We start from the raw sequence: 20,089 nt of genomic DNA, 5'->3' as shown, positions 1-20,089 counted from the left end.
GTATCTGGGAGCTCTGCCGCACTCAGGCACCGCTGGTCTTTCTGTGACCCCGAGGGTCCCAAGACCACACTGTCCCGCGAGGGTTCCACCCCCCGCTTAGCGACTGGAACGACGTCCCTCAGCGGAGCCAACTTCTAAAAGTTCCGATTTTGTGCTCCGCGGCTCTATCACTTGCCAGAAGCGGCCGACGGAGGCCCCTCCCCCGCCATCTATCCTCCCGAATATCGCCTCGGATTCACTTCTCCGCACGTCCTACCTTCCAGTAAGTGGTCGCTTCTCTGTTCAGAGAGTTGTTGCTACTCTCTTCTTCGGTCTCCTGTTGAGTTCGTAGGTGTTGAGAATGGTTTGATCCCTATTCAGCTGAATTCCTGAGACCAGACGAAATCCAGGTCTCCTACTCCTCCGCCATCTTGCTCCGCTCCCGAATGTCATTATTCTAATTTTTTTTAAAAGATTTTATCCTTAAGCAATCTCTATGCTCAACATGAGGCTTGAACTTACAACCCCAAGATCAAGAATCGTGTGCTTTCAAACCAACTGAGGCAGCCAGACACCCCTTTATTTGGGTCTTCTGATTCTAGTTTCTTAAGGTAGAAACTGAAGTCATTGATGTAGATCTGTCTTTCTTTCTTTCTTTTTTTGAGAAAGACAGAGATGGGGGGGTGCAGAGCGAGAGGGAGAAAGAGACTCTTAAGCAGGCTCCACACCCAGCATAGAGCCCAACATGGAGCTGATCTCATGACTCTGAGATCATGACCTAAGCCAAATTTGAGAGCTGGCATTTAACTGACTGAGCCCTCCAGGTGCCCTCCTTCTTTTCTAATATAAGCAGTCAGTACCACAAATTTCTCTATGAGAACCCCAATACAAGCATTCCACAAATTTCAATTTGTTGTGCTACAATTTCATTCAGTACAAAATACTTCCTAATTTCCTTTTCAAGCTTTTCTTTTATCCATGGGTTATTTAGAAGTGTGTTACTTAATTTCCAAGTATTTGAAGGTTTTTTCCAAGTATACTTTTGTTATAGATGTCTAACTTAATTCCAGTGTGAACAGACAACATGCTCTGTGTGATTTGAATCCTTTCAAAATGTATACATATTTTGTAGTTCAGAATGTGGTATCTTGCTAAATGTTCCATGTACACTTGAAAAATACTTGTGTATTTTGCTGCTGTTGAATGACCATTTCTTATATATGTCAGTTAGGTCAAGTTGGCTGCTAGTATTGTTCCAGTCTTCTCTAACCTTGCTAATTTTCTGTCTACATGTTCTATCAATTATTGATAGAGGGATATCAAAATTCCCAACTCTAACTGTGGATTCATCCATTTTTCCATGCAGCTTTCAGTTTTTGCTTCATGTATTCTGAAGCTCTATTATTAGGGGCATCAATGTTTAGAATTTGTATGTTTTCTTGATGAATTGACCCCCTATCATTATCTAAAACCTTTATCTTTGATATTTTGTTCCCAAACATAATTTGTCTGATATTAATATAACCACTTCACCTTTCTTTTTCCTAGATTAAATTCTAAAATAAATTCTGAGAACCAAAGTGAGACACTTTGTATAATTTTTTAGTTGTTACATTGAGAAAAGTAAAAATAAACCAGTGAAATTAATTTTAATAATGTATTTTCTTAACCCAAGATTTGAAAAATATTTTCATCTTAATATGTAATCAATATAAAAGCTATTAATGTGATATTTAACATTCTTTTCTTCCTATCTTCAAAATTCAGTGTATATTTTTTTATTTATAACACGTCTAAATTTGAACTAGCCACATTTCAAATGTTCAATAGCCATATATGGCTAATGGCTGCTGTATTATATGATGCAATTCTAGGTTTTCTACAATGTAAATGTTAACAAATATTAAAATAAGTGTTAATATTTTCATATTTCTAGGGGTATATTTGACTTTTTTAAGTGTACCTTGGAATCTGGAAGACATAAAGGAGACATGTGCACAGAACATAATGCCAGGTACAAGAAAGGAAGGTATTTATCTACAAGTAGGATATAAAATATTACAGGAATGCCAGTACTGTAAGTGAAGAGGTAATAGAAATGAAAATTACTCACTGCTCTAATTCCTCCAAGCTCTTGAAAATGTACATAGTAATGATGAGTTACCAAAACTTTAAATATCGAGTTCCTGATTCAGAATGTTGATAACTGTGAGTGACAGATTTTTATCCCAAGTCATACAGAACAGCTGTTTAGTGCTATGAACACCAGTGCAGATTTGTGACACTAGATATGGGGCAGGAGTGACTTAAGCCTCTGAAAGGTGGTAGTGGGAGTGGAATGAGTATATGGAGTGGATTCACCATCTCTGATCAGGAAACTCTTCAGAGCAAGCCTGGGATGGAGACCAGCCTGGGATAGAGACCACCCTCTTAGGGCAGATGGCAAAAAAAAAAAAAAAAAAAAAAAAAGGCCATGGATGCTTTCTGTCCCTGTATTCACATCCTTAATAATCTCTCTCATCAGAAGTAGGGTCTTTCTTCATCCCTTGAGGGTTTGGGATGCCTTTGATTTGATTTGGCCAATGGGTCAAAAATAGCAAATAAGATGCAAGCAGTCTCGCCAATCATTATGCATTAGGACTTGCCCCACTGCTGCTCTTAGAACCCTATGTTCTAAAAACTGGAAATCAAGACTCTCTGCCTTCCCTCCTGTCTCCTGGGACCTGAAATTCCATCACTGGTCTGATTGATAAGGGCACCAGGTCCTCCAAAGGGGGTGGAGGGGAGTTCAGATATTTTGCTGTAAATCTATGTTTCCTTTACCATGCCATTTACTAGGTCTGATTTGTGGCCACATTCTATTCCCTGCCCACCCCACACCCACCCAAAATATAGTTCCCAAGAGAGGACCAAGCCTACTGGCTCCAGGAGGTAGCAACCCTTGAGGGCTAATTAGGTGAGGTTCTGCTGGAGATGTTTTCCCTCTCATGAGTCCTGCCTCTACAGCCTCCCAACCCTCCCAGGGCTGCCCTTATTCCAAATTTCAGAGTTTATACAGGAGGGAAATCTAAAGTCATTGTATAGCTTCTTATGCAATTTCAATCTTTTATGAGTAATATGGGTTCTTGGGATGATTGGAAGAGATGGCATCTTCAGCGTTCTGACTGAAGGGAAAGTGGAAGAAATTAGTGGTTGTGCACATGGAACTTAACATTCTGTTCCCAGAGGTCACAGGTGGTTCTGAACACTATTTGGGCACATGACTGCTTACCCAGAACCTGTCAATGGATAATCCAAAGAATTAGGGTGCACTTCCGAAATGTTGAGCTGGGCGCAGTCGGTCTCTGGTGATGTGCCTACAACTGACGTCCTTCAGTTCATCACTACCTGTGACAATGCACCCAGACCAGGAATGCATGCACCTACCCCTGCCCATGTGTCTCAGAAAAACTATCACATTCGATTTCACAATAGAGCACCTCCCCTCCAACCTCATAATACCATTTTAGTGGTACAGAGACTAGAGATGCTCCTGTACTTGACCTCAGTACTTGTAGTAGTACTAGTAGCCTCAGTGCTTGACTACAATTTGCAATTCAGCTTTGTCCTGTGGAAGGCCAAATAGCTGATGCCTCTTTCAGCATCATTTCTGGCATCCCACAAAGCCATATCTAATCACATCTAATCTGAGTAACAATGACGGTCATGTAGAAAAAGAATGTCATTGAAATGTGTAGTCACTACTGAACTTTCTCTTTTAAATATGGGTAGCAGGTATTCTAGATGCAACTTGGTGAAAAGTCTCCTTATGTGCTTTATATTAGGATTCCATCAGTCAGTTGAAGGATATATACTACACATGTCTTATTACAAATATCCCTAATATGTATTACTGTGATAAATCACTGTTAAACCTATTGACTGTATGTACAAAAAAACGTTTAAATATTTAAATAAATAGGGAAATAGTGTGACCGTTAATATTAAATATTGACAGTGAATTATAAGGACAACTTTAGGGAAAACATAAATTTTCAGCCAACAAACATCTAATAAAATTACATAATTGCACAAGGCAAAACAAGAGTTTCCATCAAAGTGATAATTTTTATGGAATTGCTTGATATGATAGCACTCGTTGTGTTAAACAAAATGATCTTTCATAGCTGTATTGAGTTATTTTATTTCCTTTAGGCTGCTATGTCTTTATACAAGTCCTCTAGGAACTCACCAAAGCAGAATGGAAAAAGTGTCAATGCTGCCACTTCAAATGTGATAAAAAAAGAGAAAAAACTTCCAATCACATGTGATATTCATGATAAAGTATCATCAATTATAATGTAATAAACTCTTATAAGATATAGGAAAAAAGGAAGAAATTGTGAAGAAAAAATGTCATGGTTCCCAAATATCTTGTTCTTCTGACTTCATTGGAAAATGAAGGTCTGGGAAGTGTCACAAAGAAGGAGTACAGTAACCAGGGGACCAACCCAGCAGCAGACAGTGCTGAGAAATTCTTGATAAATTCTTGTTCCTGCATGAGAATAGAAACATTAAAAAGTTTGACTATTAAACTTTCATAATACATTTGCAATAATTGTTCAACTGTTTTGGTTTACCCAAAATATCTAATTTTTCTCCCTCCAGCATCCAAATGCATTCCATGATCCTCATCATAAGCTTTGGCCTCCACTTTGATCAACTATTATATTCCTGTACTTGGCCTTTCGGCAGGAGGCCAAAATGTATATTTGATACGCCCTTGAAGATGACCCCTTTGGAGTGGTTCCCTTCTAACCTTAAAGCCAAACTTCAAGCTTTCCCAGACACAGCTCATTCTGCTTCCAGGGGCCACCTTGCCACTTCCATGGTTTCACCTGCCACGGCTCAACATTTATATGATGAACGCTTCTAAAAGCTCACCTCAGGGTTCTGCACATCTGTGTTCCCTGAACAGGGTCAGACACAATATATCAGATTAGTACTGGAATAATTCTTTGTGGTTACCAAGAAAGAAGACAATAATTTGGTATTGATTTGCCAGCAAGTGTTTTTTTTCTACTGTGTGGTTGGAACTTTCAGCCCCACCCCCTGACCTCGGGGGAGAAGAGTGGGGTTGGAGATGGAGTTCAGTCACCAGGGGTCAATGATTTAATCAATTGTGCCTCTGTAATGAAGCAGCCATAAAAAACAAACAAACAAAGGACTGGGTTCAAGGGCATCCTGGGTGGTGAACATGTGGAGATGCAGGGAGATGGGTGCCAGAGAAGTCATGGCCCCCCCCACCCCTTCCTACATACCTTCCATTTGGCTGTTTGTGAGTGGCATCTATTTATAATAAACTGGAAATCTTGTAAGTAAAACGTGCTCCTGAGTTCTACACGCCAATCTAGCAAATTAATGGAACCTGAGGAGCATGTCCCAGGAACCTCCAATTTATACCCATGGGTCAGAAGGACAGATGACAACCTGGATTTGTGATTGACATCTAAGTGGGGGTGGGGAACAGTCTGGTAGGACTGACCCCTTAATGTGTGGGAGCTGAACTATCACCAGGCAGATAGTGTCAGGATTGAATTGAATTGTCAGGTATCCAGCTGGTGTCTCAGAATTGCCTGGTGTGTGGAAACGCCACACATCTGGTGTCAGAAGTGAATGGTGTTGTAGTGAAGTGTTGAGAATAGAGGAGACACAGGAGGAGTGTGTTTTCCTTTAGTAGAAAAAAATGCATATTAGTTTCATCCCTGTGCATGTGTATGCTGACGTACTTTAGAAAAAATGAACTCACCACCCCTTGCTGGTTGCATCATGTCTCTGTGGAGATATTCATGAGATGGGAAAGCATGCTGCTAAAAGCCATGACTCCAACCATTAGAAAGAACCATCTGGCTGACAATACCTTGTGTTTTTGGCAGTTAGAATTCTGAAACCATAGAAAGCATGACACTGTTGCCTGGAAGAAGCAATTTAGCTTATTACCTAAATTTAAACATCCTAAATATACTTGCCAAGTAGTTTCCTGGTTTGGAAAATTACCACCACAACAGAAACAAATAAAACCTAAAGGGAGAATACAAACAATGTCAAAGAAGGAAACACTTTTTGGAACATAAAAACCAGAAATAAAGTTTCCTAAACAATATTTGAAGTTTTCATGAGTTTTCAAACAATATTCAAGGGCTGTATCTGTAGAAGGGACTGCTAGCCTTTGTGATCAAGACTGATGATAATTTTTAAGTGAAAGAAAATTCCAAATAAATTGCTATGCTACCTGTTGTGTAATGTTAAGAAACTCTGGAATTCACTGACCATTCAAATTCTGGGTCCTCCATCTACCTGCTGTATGTGCTAATCTCTTTGTGTCTCAATTTCCTTATTTGTGAAATGAGGATTTAAAAATATTATTTATTTCATAGAGCTTTGGCTACTTATGAAACAAATATTTATAGAACACCTACTATGTACTTCTATAATCAGGTAGAATTTTTTTTTAAAAGGCTGATGTCTTGTGGAATGTATATTCTGTAAAGAAAAGACAGAAAAGGAGCAGTAAGCATAATAAACAGGTAAATAGTACTTCAGAATGTGAACGTTGCTATGGAAAAGAAGAAGTATAGCAGGTTGGGGTGACTAGAAATAGCAGAAGTCGGTGAGGCTGTGACTGAAGTAAAATGATAAGAGTAGGACTAAATAGTTTGAGGAACAAATAAAAAAATGGATATAACATACTTATCACAGTATGTGATATATTGCAAACAATATTAGCTGTGATGATGAGATCATGAGTCCTGCATTATAAGTTTTAACATAATGTAACACACATTTTTTTATTACAAAAGGTCATCTTCTTCCCATCTTACTAAATAAATACTGAACCAGAGTTTAAATAACACCGACTTAAGGGGACGCCAGTTATTAAAACACCCACGTGTCACACTCTGGTCCAGGAATCTCAGAGAACTCGTGGCTTTGAGAGAGTTCTGGCTATTACCTTGGTCAGATCACATAGAGTTGAAATGCAGTGAACTAGCTGTCCATCCCCAGATATACTCTGTTCTTGCCACAGTTATATTGGAATTTTTGTGGCGTGACATACATAGTAGAAAATACTTTTACCTCCTAAAAAGTGAAAAGCAGATTTCCTGGGTGTGTCTGTGGAAATGTAGGGCTTTGTCAATTACCCTGGAAAATGGTGGGCAGAAGTAAGCACCCTGTATGTATATATGGATGTATAGCAGTTTGGCATGGCTGGAAGGAGAGATATGAAATTCTGGGGGTGGGGCATGTCAGAAAGTAAAATTAGAACTATGCCATAATAAGAGATTTCCAAGCATGTGAGAGGCTTGGAATTTACCCAATAGGTTATAGAGAATCATTAAACAATTTAATGGCGGGAAAGAATATAAACAGATATGTAATTTAGAAAGATTATTCCAGCTCCTGATGAGAAGATGGATTCCTTGAGACAAAAGAACGGGAGAGCAAATGTCATCATAAGAGCCATATGGACCGTGTGTTTACATTCTGGAAGTAATTAAATCAAGAGTTGGAAAGACTTTTAGTGAAAATGGATTGATGGGCTGAAAGGCACAGCAGGATAGAAATTTCTATCATAAAATAAGTAGGAGTAGACAATAGGGATTTCATAAGAAAAGGCAGCTGAGCATGAAATATGATCAAGATAGCTTGGTTTCTGTTAAGATGGGAGGGAATAAAGGTAAACCTGTTCAACAGGCTAGCCGTGGGTGTGGGGGTGTGGGCTGGCAGGACAGTCAGGTGGTGGGCAGCAGGATTCGAGTCACTTGGATTATTTTGAAGGGAAAGCAGAGGTGATGGTTTGGGTCTGTTTGTTTGTTTGTTTGTTTTGTTTTAGGTTGTAGGAGTAAATAGCAAGGATGAAGGAAACTGAAGGCTTAAGTAGCAGACTGGGAACAAAATTTGGCAGTAGGGCCAGGAAGAATAAGTGAGAGCAAATCTTATTGGTTAAGGAGGTTTGAGGTGGGTGGCAGAAAGATTCCAAGCTGATAGATGTATCGTTCATTTTATAGCTCATTTATTTAGAGTTTATTCCAAATAATCACTCCTGAATTTGATTAGGTATTTATGAGTTGAGCAACAAATGTCTGCTAGAGCTGTTTCCTTCTCCAGTGAATAGAAAACACTTTGTTTTTGTCTGAATTCATGTTTATGAAGTTGGTGAGATTAATAGGTCAGAAGTCCATACCCTGCTTTTCTCAGGCTTCGGAGGCCAGAAGTGAGGAATGGAGCTTTTTATTTCAATTCATTCATCATTGTTTTTAAAAAGCAGGAAGTATGGGGTGCCTGGCTGGCTTAATTGGTGGAAGGTGTGACTCTTGATCTCGGGGTTGTGAGTAGAGATTATTTAAAAATAAAAACTTAAAAAAATACATTAAAAAATAAAGAGGAGGAAGCTGCTGCCATAATTTAGCAGACTCCTTTTTCCTACTCATTAGCTTTCAGACATTTGTCATTTAGTTAGAACGGCTGAACTTAGAATGCCAAGCACACACCCTCAATAATGACCAAATATCTAATCTTCCTTTTTGGGAATTTGTATGTGTGGTGGGGGGAGGGCATGGGGAGTTTCTCCTACTCTTCTGTGTTCTTCTAGCTGATCTAATAATCAAATTGACATGATTCCTGATCATGGAGAGAGGTGGGGGAGAGAGAGAGAGAGAGAAAGCAGCACACAGGGGATTGCACAAGGTAAGCACTTTCGACTAGGAAAACAAGAGGGGCTGATTATCATGAGTTTTTACAACGAGCGGAGCTCAAAGACTGGAGTGTTAGAGGTCAGTGACTTGGCTAGTATTGAGCTCAGCAGGCACTGCAGTGCTCCTGTGGAGAAGGAGGTCGGAGGCCTGGGAGTGGAGGGTGCAATCTGAGGGCCCCCTGGTATGGACGGGGAGAGATGGTTCTCCCTTCTTAACGTGCATCCTAATACACAAAAGAGCTGGCAGGTGCCATTGCACTGCCCCATTCCTTAGCATAGGGGCAGATACACCTGCTGAGTGGGGCTAACCCGGACATCACCTTTTTGTTGTGCTTTACTCTAAGCTTTAAGCTCCTGCATGTTGGTGCAACTGCCCTGGGACAAACCAGCACCAGACCCAGTGAGGAGAGACCCTCCCCCAAAGGATGTACATGGGTCCACACCATGCCAGGTCCCCAAACTTTGGAGTTGTGAAATTCACCTGGCCTGCCTGGGATAAAACACAGGGGCACTGCACTGACAGGCAGGCAGATGGCCCAGGCATAGACAGGGTGAAGGCAGGTATATGAGGGGCGCCTGGGATACAGAACGGAGATTGTTCATTCTTCTGGGAGGGCTTCCCAGACAGCAGGGAGGGGAGGGAGGTGCAATCTCCCCTCTCTGGGGATGAAGAAGAGGGCTGGTGCCATTTTTTTCTCCCCCACCCATCAGCACAGACTGACTTCAGTGAGCAGCACAGTGCCAACAGTGGAGGCCAGAACTGCTTACACCAAGCCCCACCCCTCTGTGCTCTGCAGGTGCTTCTTTACTAAGGCAAGTGTGCCTGAGAACCACAGCAGCAGGCCCCTCCCCCAGAACACCAGCACAACCCCACCCGCCCCACCCCCCCACACACACCATGTCTACCGAACATAGAGTGTGCAAAGCTTCAGTTCTACTGGAAATATCAGCCGGTCTCTTTTAAACAAGCAAAACCAGAGTACACCTAGTTAAAACTCATCACACTCTGTACAAGTTTCAAACACTCCCCACTGCAAGCAAAGAGAAACTCTGCAGAGGATAGACCTGAGGGATAGAGCAACCAAAACACAGCAGAAGAGTGCACACAGCATACACCAGAAACCTTTTCTGAAACATGAGGCACTGGACACTCTTCTTAATAAAGCCATTACTCTAAGGAGAGGAAACTTTCCTAATACACAGTCTTTCCTAATACACAGAAAACAGGCTTTCCTAGTACACAGAAGACAAAGACCTAGACAAAATGCCAAGATGGAGGAATTCATCCCCAAAAAAGAAAGAGAAAAGGTCATGGCCAGGGATCTAATTGAAACAAATCTAAGTTAATATGCTTAATCCAAAATTTAAAACAATCATAAGGATACCAGCTGGGCTTGAGAAAAGCATAGAATACACCAGGGAGTCCCTTACTGGAGAGATAAAAGACCTAAAAACTAATCAGGCTGAAATAAAAAATACTCTACCTGAGATGTAATGACCACAGGATGGAAGAAACAGAGGAATGAATAAATGATATAGAAGATAAAACTATGAAAAATAATAAAGCTGAAGAGGGAAAGAAAAATACTGAATCACGAATGTAGACTTAGGGAACTCAGCAACTCCATAAAATATAATAACATTTGTATCATAGGAGTCCCATAAGAAGGGAGGAAAAAAGGAGAAGAAGGTTTACCTGAGGAAATTATAGCTGAAAGCTTCCTTAATCTGTGGAAGGAAACAGACATCTAAATCCAGGAGGCACGGAGAATGCCCATCAAAATTAACAAAAGCACGCCAACACCAAGACATATCATAGTAAAATTTGCAAAATATAGAGATAAGGAAAAAATCCTAAAAGCAGCAAGGGAAAAGAAATCCCTAACTTACAAGGGAAGACAAATAAGGGTAGCAGCAGATCTGTCTGCAGAAACTTAGCAGGCTACAAGACAGTAGCCTGACATATTCAAAATGCGGAATGGGAAAAATAAGCAACCAAGAATACTCTATCCGGCAAGGCTGTCATTCAGAATAAAAGGAGAGATAAAGAGTTTCCCAGACAAACAAAAACTAAAGGAGTTCGTGGCCGCTAAACCAGCTCTGCAAGAAATATTAAAGGGGACTCTTTGAGTGGGAAAAAAAGACCAAAAGCAACAAAGACTAAAAAGGAATGGAGAAAATATCCAGAAACAATGACTTAACAAGTAATACAAGGGCACTAAATTCACAACAATCAATAATCACTCTGAATGTAAATGGACTATATGCTCTAATCAAAAGACATAGTGTGTCAAAATGGACAAAAAAATAAGACCCATCTATATGCTGCCTACAAGAGACTCACTTTAGACCTAAAGACACCACCAAATTGAAAGTGAGGGGATGGAGAACCATTTATCATGCTAAGCGATGTCAATGGAAAGCCTGAGTAGTCATACTTACAACAGACAAACTAAATTTAAACCAAAGACTGTAGCAAGAGATGAAGAAGGGCACTATATCATAATAAAGGGGTCTATCGAACAAGAAGTTCTAACAATTGTAAATATTTATGCCCCCAACTTGGGAGCAATCAAATACATAAAATAATTAATAGCTAACATAAAGAAACTCATTGATAATAATAGAATAATAGGAGGGAACTTTAACACCCCACTTACAGCAATAGACAGATCATCTGAGCAGAAAACCAACAAGGAAACGATGGCTTTGAATGACACACTGGATCAGATGGACTTAACAGATCTATTCAGAACATTTCACCCTAAAGCAGCAGAATACACATTCTTTTTTTAAATTTAATTTTATTATGTTATATTAGTCATACAATACATCATTAGTTTTTTGATGTAGTGATCCACGATTCATTGTTTTCATATAACACCCAGTGCTCCATGCAGTACATGCCCTCCTTAATACCCATCACCGGGCTAAACCACCCTCCCACCCCCCTCCCCTCTAGAACCCTCAGTTTGTTTCTCAGAGTCCATCATCTCTCATGGTTCATCTCTCCCTCCGATATTCCCCCCTTCGTTTTTCCCTTCCTTCTCCTAATGTCCTCCATGCTCAGAATACACATTCTTTTTGAGTGCACATGGGACATTCTCCAGGATAGATCACATACTAGGTTACAAATCAGACCCTAACAAATACAAAAAGATTAAGATCATAGCATGCATATTTTCTGACCACAACATTATGAAAGTTGAAGTAAACCACAAGAAAAAATTTGGAAGGACCACAAATACATGGAGGTTAAAGAACATCCTACTGAAGAATGAATGGGTTAACAAGGAAATTAAAGAAGAAATCAAAAAAGACTTGGAAGCAAATGAAAATGAAAACACAACAGTCCAAAACCTTGGGGATGCAACAAAAGTGGTCCTAAGAGGGAATTATATAGCAATACAGGCCTACTTCAAGAAGCAAGAAAAATCTCAAATATACCACTAAACCTTACACCTAAAGGAAGAACAAATGAAGCCTAAAGCTAGAAGAAGAAGGGAAATGATGAAAATTAGAGCAGAAATAAATGATATAGAGACAAACAAACAAAAAACCCCAGTAGAACAGATCAATGAAACTAGGAGTTGGTATTTCAAAAGAATTAATAAAACTGATAAGCCCCTAGCCAGATTTATCAAAAAGAAAAGAGAAAGGACACAAATAAATGAAATCATGAATGGGAGAGGAATGTGATCTCTTCACAACCAACACAACAGAAACACAAACAATTATAAGAGAATAGTATGAAAAGTGACATGCCAACAAACTGGGCAACTTGGAAGAAATGGATAAATTCCCCAAAATACGTAAACTAGCAAAACTGAAACAGGAAGAAATAGAAAATTTAAACAGACCCATAAACAGTAAAGAAATTGAGTTAGTAATCAAAAATCTCCCAAAAAACAAAAGTCCATGGCCAAATGGCTCCCAGGGAAATTCTACCAAACATTTAAAGAAGAGTTAATATCTATTCTTCTCAAACTGTTCCAAAATGTAGAACTGGAAGGAAGACTTCCAAACTCATTCTATGAGGCCAGAATTACCTTGGTTCCAAAACCAGACAAACACCCCATCAAAAAGGAGAATTACAGGCCAATATCCCTGATGAACAGGGGTGCAAAAATTCTCATCAAAATACTAACAAATTGAATCCAACAGTACAAAGAATCATTCACCATGATCAAGTGGGATTTATTCCTGGTCTGCAAGGGTGGTTCAATATTTACAAATCAATTGATGTGATACACCACATTAATAAAAGAAAGGATAAGAACCATATAATCCTCTCAATAGATACAGAAGAAACATTTGACAAAGTATAGCATCCATTCTTGATAAAAACCCTCAACAAAGGAGGAATGGAGGGAACATACCTCTATTTCAAATTTTTTTTTTTAAGATTTTATTTATTCATTTGCGAGAGAGACAGAGAGAGAACAAGCAGGGGGAGAGGCAGAGGGAGAGGGAGAAGCAGACTCCCCGCTGAGCAAGGAGCCCGACGTGGGACTCGATCCCAGGACCCTGGGATCATGACCTGAGCCGAAGGCAGATGCTTAACCATCTGAGCCACCCAGGTGCCCCATACCTCTATTTCATATAGAGGTCGTATATGAGAGACCCACAGCTAATATCATCCTCAATGGGGAAAGACTGAGAGCTTTTCCTCTACAGACAGGAACAAGATAGGGATATCCACTCTCACCATTGTTATTTAACACAGTACTGGAAGTCCTAGCCTCAGCAATCAGACAACAAAAAGAAATAAAAGGCATCCAAATCAACAAGAAAGAAGTCAGTTTCACAGATGACATGATACTCTATGTAGACAACTAGAAAGATTCCATCAAAATATTGCTAGAACTGATAAATGAATTCAGTAAAATCTCAGGCTACAAAATCAATGTACAGAAATTTGTTGCATTTCTATACACTAATAATAGAGCAGCAGAAAGAGAAATCAAGGAATCAGTCCCTTTTACAATTACACCAAAAACCATAAGATATCTAGGAATAAACCTAACCAAAGAGGTAAAAGATCTGTACTTTGAAAAAGATCTGTACTTTCTTATGAAAGAAATTGAAGATGACACAAAGAAATGGAAAAACATTCCATGCTCATGGATGGGAAGAACAAATATTGTTAAAATGTCTATACTACCCAAAGCAATCTACACATTTAATGTAATCCCTATCAAAATACCAATAGCATTTTTCACAGAACTAGAACAATCAATCCTAAAATTTGTGTGGAACTACGAAAGACCCCAAATAGCTAAAGAAATCTTGAAAAAGGAAAGCAAAGCTGGAGGCATCACAAATCCAGACACCAGCTATATTACAGAGCTGTAGTCATCAAGACAGTATGGTACTGGCACAAAAACAGACACATATATCAATGAAACAGAGTAGAAAATCCAGAAATGGACCCAAAACTATATGGTCAATTAATCTTTGACAAAGCAGGAAAGAATATCCAATGGAAAAAAGGCAGTCACTTGAACAAATAGTGTTGGGAAAACTGGACTGCAACATGCAGAATGAAACTTTCTTATACCATACACAAAAATAAATTCAAAATGAATGAAAGATCTAAATGTGAGGCAGGAAACCATCAAAATCCTAGAGCAAAAGACAAGCAGCAACCTCTTTGACATCGGCCATAGAAACTTCTTACTAGACATGTCTCTGGAGGCAAGGGAAACAAAAGCAAAAATGAACTATTGGGACTTAATCAAGACATAAAACCTCTGCACAACAAAGGAAACAATTGACAAAACTAAAAGACAACCAATGGAATGGGAGGAGATATTTACAAATGACATATCTGACAAAAGGTTAGTATCCAAAATCTGTAAAGAACTTATCAAACTCAACACCCAAAAAAATAAATAATCCAGTTAAGAAATGGGCAGAAGACATAAATACACATTTTTCCAAAGAAGACATCCAGACGGCTGACAGACACATGAAAAGATGTGCTCAACATCACTCATCATCAGGGAAATACAAATCAAAACCACAATGAGATACCACCTCACACTTGTCAGAATGGTTAAAATTAACAACACAGGAAACAACAGATGTTGGTGAGGATTCGGAGAAAGGGGAACCCTCATGCACTACTGGTGGGAAAGCAAACATGTGCAGTCACTCTGGAAAACAGTATGGAGGTTTCTCAAAAAGTTAAAAATAGAACTACCCTATGATCCAACAATTACACTACTAGGTATTTACCCAAAAGATACAAAAATACTGATTAGAAAGGACACATGCACCCCAATGTTTATAGCAGCATTATCAGCAATAGCCAAATTATGGAGCCCAAATGTCCATTGACTAATGAATGGATAAAGAAGATGTGGTATATATAACATATGCAATGGAATATTACCCAGCCATAAAAAAGAATGAAATCTTGCCATTTGCAATGATGTGGATGGAGCTAGAGGGTATTATGCTAAGCAAGATAAGGCAGTCAGAGAAAGACAAATACCATATGGTTTCATTCATGTGGAATTGAAGAAACAAAACAGATGAACATAGGGGAAAGAAAAAAAGAGAGAGAGAGAGGCAAAAGATATAGACTCTTATCTATGGAGAAAAAACTGAGGGTTGCTGGAGAGGAGGCGGGCAGGGGATGGGCTAAAATTAGGATGACGGGTATTCAGGAGGGCACTTGAGATGAGCACTGGGTGTTATATGTAAGTGATGAATCACTAAATTCTACTCCTGAAACTAATATTACACTCTATGTTAACTAACAAGAATTTAAATAAAACCTGAGCTAAGGAGAAGCAGGGGTCTGGAACTTCAAAAGGGAGGAAGGCAATTCACTAGCAGATGGGAAGAGCAAATATTTGGTAAACAAATGTTTGCCAAGATTTGTGAAGTCTTTCTCACCTAAAACAAAGTTAGCTTTGCTAACAGCTCTCTTTTTGGCTCATGAAGTCTCCTTATCTAAATTATTTGCGGCAGTTAAGGGGAAGGTAAAAAGAAAAACTTCTTGAGTCTTCTGTTTGTTAAAAATAATCAGCCTAAAATAATCCTTATGCCAAAGAGACACATTTTGGGTGGTAATTGTGCCCAGTTTCTCCACAATTTCCACATGGATTCTCTTTGCAAAGGCTCATCCAACCTTATCTAATAAATTCAGGGTCCTATGTACGTTTGAGCAAACTGATCTCATGAGAACAGAATAAAAGAAAGGTTTTAGTGATAGAAATAATATATACAAATAAATCAGTAGGAGTCATTTTAGGTAAAAAGTATAGCGGTGGAAGGGTCATCAAACCTCTTTGCTTTAATAAGCATTTTATGACATAAGCCCACTGGGCCGATGGGCTGGTGGGGAAGGACAAATATGGTACTTTCCAATGTTAGGTTGGGTGTGGGAGAGAGCTTATCCTGATTTTTACGGGAGCAGGTACAGTTCCTGAACTGCCATGTTGCCTTACCCACTCTCATTGTATGGACCTGGGCATGTTGTGTTAATTAGTCATTTATGGTATTTCAGATCATTGGACCTCTAAAGGATCTGGTGTGTGCAGGTGGGAGAATCTCACCTCAAGAGTGGGGTCGTTCATGGCATCAATCAGTTGACTAAAATATGTGTTTTTCCTGTCAGAACATAGGAAGAGGCTCTGTTAGTACTGGTGGGGAAGGGACGAGGGAAGCCTGGGTGGTTGAGTGGAAATCTCTCTCTCTTGATCTGGACCACCTTGTGGGCAAGATGTGTAGAAAGAAACTGAGGATGCTCAAATGATTTCCCCCATAGGAAGCCAAGCCAGATTTTGGAAGTCAGAGCACAGGCAAAATGAATGGGGTTCAGGACACACCACCCCCAAATATAGCACTTTAGCCTATTGAATCTCTTACACTGAAAGAATTTGAGAAAATGGCAGAAAGAGGAAGGTCACTCTGATTGTTCCCTCCTCCCCAACCTCTTGTGTTTGTTCCCTGAAAGTAGGAGCGAAATCTCCCATGTGAAAGGTATCCTCCCTACGTGAGGGGAAGGGAAAACATCCTTAACCCTAGAGAATGGGAATTCAGAGCCAAGAAGGGTATATAAATACACCTTCTTATGTCTTCACCATTTACTACCCCTAGCCCAAACCCCCTTGTGTTGTCAATTCATCACATATTTATTGTGTCTTTGTCTGAAAGGTATAAAAGCCTCCTGCTCTGCTCACTTGCGTCTTCATTGTCTTGGGAAGGCTCCCATGTCTATGTAACCAACTTTTTTTTCCATGTAACCAATTTAATAAATTTGCATGCTTTTCTCCTGTGACTCTGTCTTTGTCAGGTTAATTTTCAGACCCAGCCAGGGACCCTAAGAGGGTCAGGAAAATTTTCCTCCTCGAGAGGGAGAAGGCTGTAAATTTGTGTCAGCCATTTGAGGTTAAGTAAACCATCTCAGTTAGGGTGTAAAATAGGACAAGGTCTATAAGCCCTCGGTGCACACCAGCACAAATAAAATTAGGAAACTGTAGTTTATATGCCATAGTTTTCATGCACTTATATATTTTATGTTCCTTTTCTTTTTTTGTTTTGTTTTAATTGGTATTTTAGAAAATCTTTTGTGAAAGTTCCAATCTGTCTTAGCTGTGCTAAGGAGGAAACAAAGAAATGAGTTTGTGCTTGGACCAAAATTAAATGGCACAGAATTCAAATACACGTCAGTGTCAGGTGGCAGAAACAACCAAAACGTGACAGCAGGTAGGTGGGGAGAAGAGCCACTAGCTAGCAGTTGGACCCGTTTGGAGATTCTCTTACAAAATAAAAGCTTGGAAGTGATTTCTTTCCTTTTGCTAATACATTTGGCTGTTCCTTTCTGGGCTAACCCAGACCTCTAAAGTGAAAATACCATTACAGTCTCAGGAAAGATTCATTGCTGACCTTTAGCTGTTTTTATTCCAGGATCCTGGATCACCAAACAGCTGGGTGAGATGATCTCTCCCTTTAAAAATAAAATAACACATAATAAAATAAAATTAAAAATAAATAAATAAATAAATAACATTAAGTGATTTGTGCAACGATATCTGACAACTTATTTCTGCAAGAGATGTTTATTACAGTTACAGCCGGCCTCGTTAATACTCACTGTTAGTAGTTACTTACCCTTAAATTAAAAAAAAAAATACATGTATTTCTTTCATCTGGAGTGGGCTAATGCTCGAATTTCTGTCATTAACAATGTATTTGTATTCATTATCACTGTTTTACTGCATCTTCTTTAAAGCATTTTTTCTCACAGGGGAAAAGTTAGCAAGTTCTGTATGTTTGTAACAGATTTTTTTAAAGACTTTATTTGGGAGAGAGAGACAGACAGACAGACAGACAGAGCAGGAATGGGGAGAGGGGCAGAGGGAGAGGGAGAAGCAGACTTCTCGCTGAGCAGGGACCCCTGATGTGGGGCTCGATCCCAGGACCCCGGGATCATGACCTGAGCCAAAAGCAGCCGCTTAACTGACTGAGCCACCCAGGTGCCCTGTAACAGATTTTTTTTTGACCGCAGGAACAATAGTAGAAAACGGAACAATTCGTGACTGAGAAAGCAGTTGGCTTGGAGGCAGGATACGGAACAGTGGGTAGGAGGCACGTGTAGGACAAACTTTACCTACGTCCAGGTTGCTTAGAATTGGTGATAGTTGTTTTTTTTTTTTTTTTTTGACCGGATTTTTTTTTAGTTTCTCAATGGTAATGACCTTTAGGATTGCAATCCAAATGACATAGGAAAAGCATCATTTAACAAGGCTGGCCATTCCCAACATTAATCATAATTTATGTAACTTCACCATATTATCCGCTTTACTTTGTTTTCAGTGACCCTGTCATTAGGAAATGTGTTCTGTCCCCTCCCTTCCTCTGAAGGTTGTTGCCAGGGTGGAGAGTGAGAGCTGCAAGAGCATATCGAGTGTCTCATGTTGAGATGATCACTGGGTGGCTCTTTCCAGATAATTCGCGTCTGATTTTGCTGCAGTTGTGAAGATTAATAGCAGAACCACAAAAGCAGTTTACAAGTGGGACTCTAGAGTGTCAAATATTGAGGGCATCTATTTAGTCTGAGGGGACTGATGGAAGAGAAGGAAGAATCATTCATTAATTAAGCAAGTATTTCACGAGCGCTTAATATAGGCTTATTGAAGGAGGTGTTACTAGGAAATAAAGGGAAAGCTAAAACAAGGCGTCTTCCCTTTAACAATCCAAAATCCATGTGGGGACACAAAATGTCCGTAGCAAAATAACTGAGGTTTGACCAAACCTCAGTTTGGTCAAACCTCAGGGCCATGTACAGGAATTCAGGGCCAAGAGAGGGCCTTTTAGCTGAAAGTCTTGTGGAGGAGGTGGGATTTTGGTTTCCAAATTTACACCTAATAATTGCCTCTTTCCATTGAGCATGCCTGAGAATTTCGAATAATGTAATTTTTCAAGACCCCTGGTAGTCCGATTAGGGATGGAACAGAAGTGACATGATTCCCTCTGGGTCAACAGAACTGGTAGAAGAGGGTTACCCGTAGCTGACAGAATGAGCTTACATTTACTGAGTTCTGCTGATACTCCAACCTCAGAAGAAAAACAGCTTTTTTCAGAACAAAGCAAACACCCATCTTTGTGACTCTGGGAATGTTATTTATGGACAGCTGGAGCTTTCCCATGTCTGCTTCATCCAGGTCTGCCTGGAGCTCAGCCAAAGCCTTTTTCCAGCATCCCGCAGTGTGTCACTCCATGGTTGGGGATTCAGATCCAGACGTTTCTCTCCATTCTTTACAGAAGCCTGTCCCCGTGTGAAGCCATGCTCTTCAGGGGCTGGAAAGAAATAGAAAAGGAACATTTCAACTGTGTGAGATTTCAACATGTCATGTCATAAGCACAGGGAATGTGAATTCTGAGGATGCTGAGCACGGAAGGAATTTGAAACGCACAATGATGACTTGTCCAATTGGGGCGCCTGCGAATTCTCTCTTCCTCCTAGAGCAATGATCTTGGTAACTAGTTTCAGTGGTGTCTTAGTTCTTGTCTATGCATGAGTCTCCTATCTTCCCCTTTTACTTCCCTCTCAGCTCTAATAAAGAAACCACGTAAAGGTTTGAGGTATTCAAAAGGGGGTGATATGCATCCTTCATGGTACATTCTGTAAGCACTTTCCCGGAAGCAATAGGTAGCTTCGTCCTCCCTCCTCACCTTCACCAGCAACTCATATTTTCCCTGTAATATTACTGCAAGCCCCAGAGGCATGAGTGTGCCCAGAACACCTAAGATTAGCAACCACTGAACCAGTGTGAGACACCTGCTTTAAAGGGACCTGTCTCTTTCTGGCTGGAATCTGCCTTCCCCAGAGCTCTGCACTTCAAATATTATGGTAAGAGA

The 20,089-nt window shown here is 39.9% G+C and overlaps 1 long non-coding RNA gene across 2 annotated transcripts; it reads right to left on the bottom strand.

The window, feature by feature from the left end:
• Positions 1-4,150: 4,150 nt before the first annotated feature.
• On the bottom strand, positions 4,151-19,522 carry LOC141371133 (uncharacterized). Of its 2 annotated transcripts, XR_012375821.1 has the most exons (5): positions 19,258-19,522; positions 17,615-17,675; positions 5,988-6,039; positions 5,768-5,902; positions 4,151-4,513 (listed from the first exon to the last, which is right to left on the bottom strand). It is a non-coding gene; the product is annotated as an uncharacterized lncRNA (long non-coding RNA). The 2 variants fall into 2 exon arrangements; XR_012375822.1 differs by lacking the exon at positions 5,988-6,039.
• Between the last annotated feature and the right edge of the window lie 567 nt (positions 19,523-20,089).

The sequence above is a fragment of the Callorhinus ursinus genome, unplaced genomic scaffold (genome assembly GCF_003265705.2).
Source record: "Callorhinus ursinus isolate GAN/ISIS: 27379988/994484 unplaced genomic scaffold, GSC_fseal_2.0 scaffold57, whole genome shotgun sequence".
Taxonomy (NCBI): Eukaryota; Metazoa; Chordata; class Mammalia; order Carnivora; family Otariidae; genus Callorhinus; species Callorhinus ursinus.
This window is presented reverse-complemented; position numbering and strand designations above follow the sequence as displayed.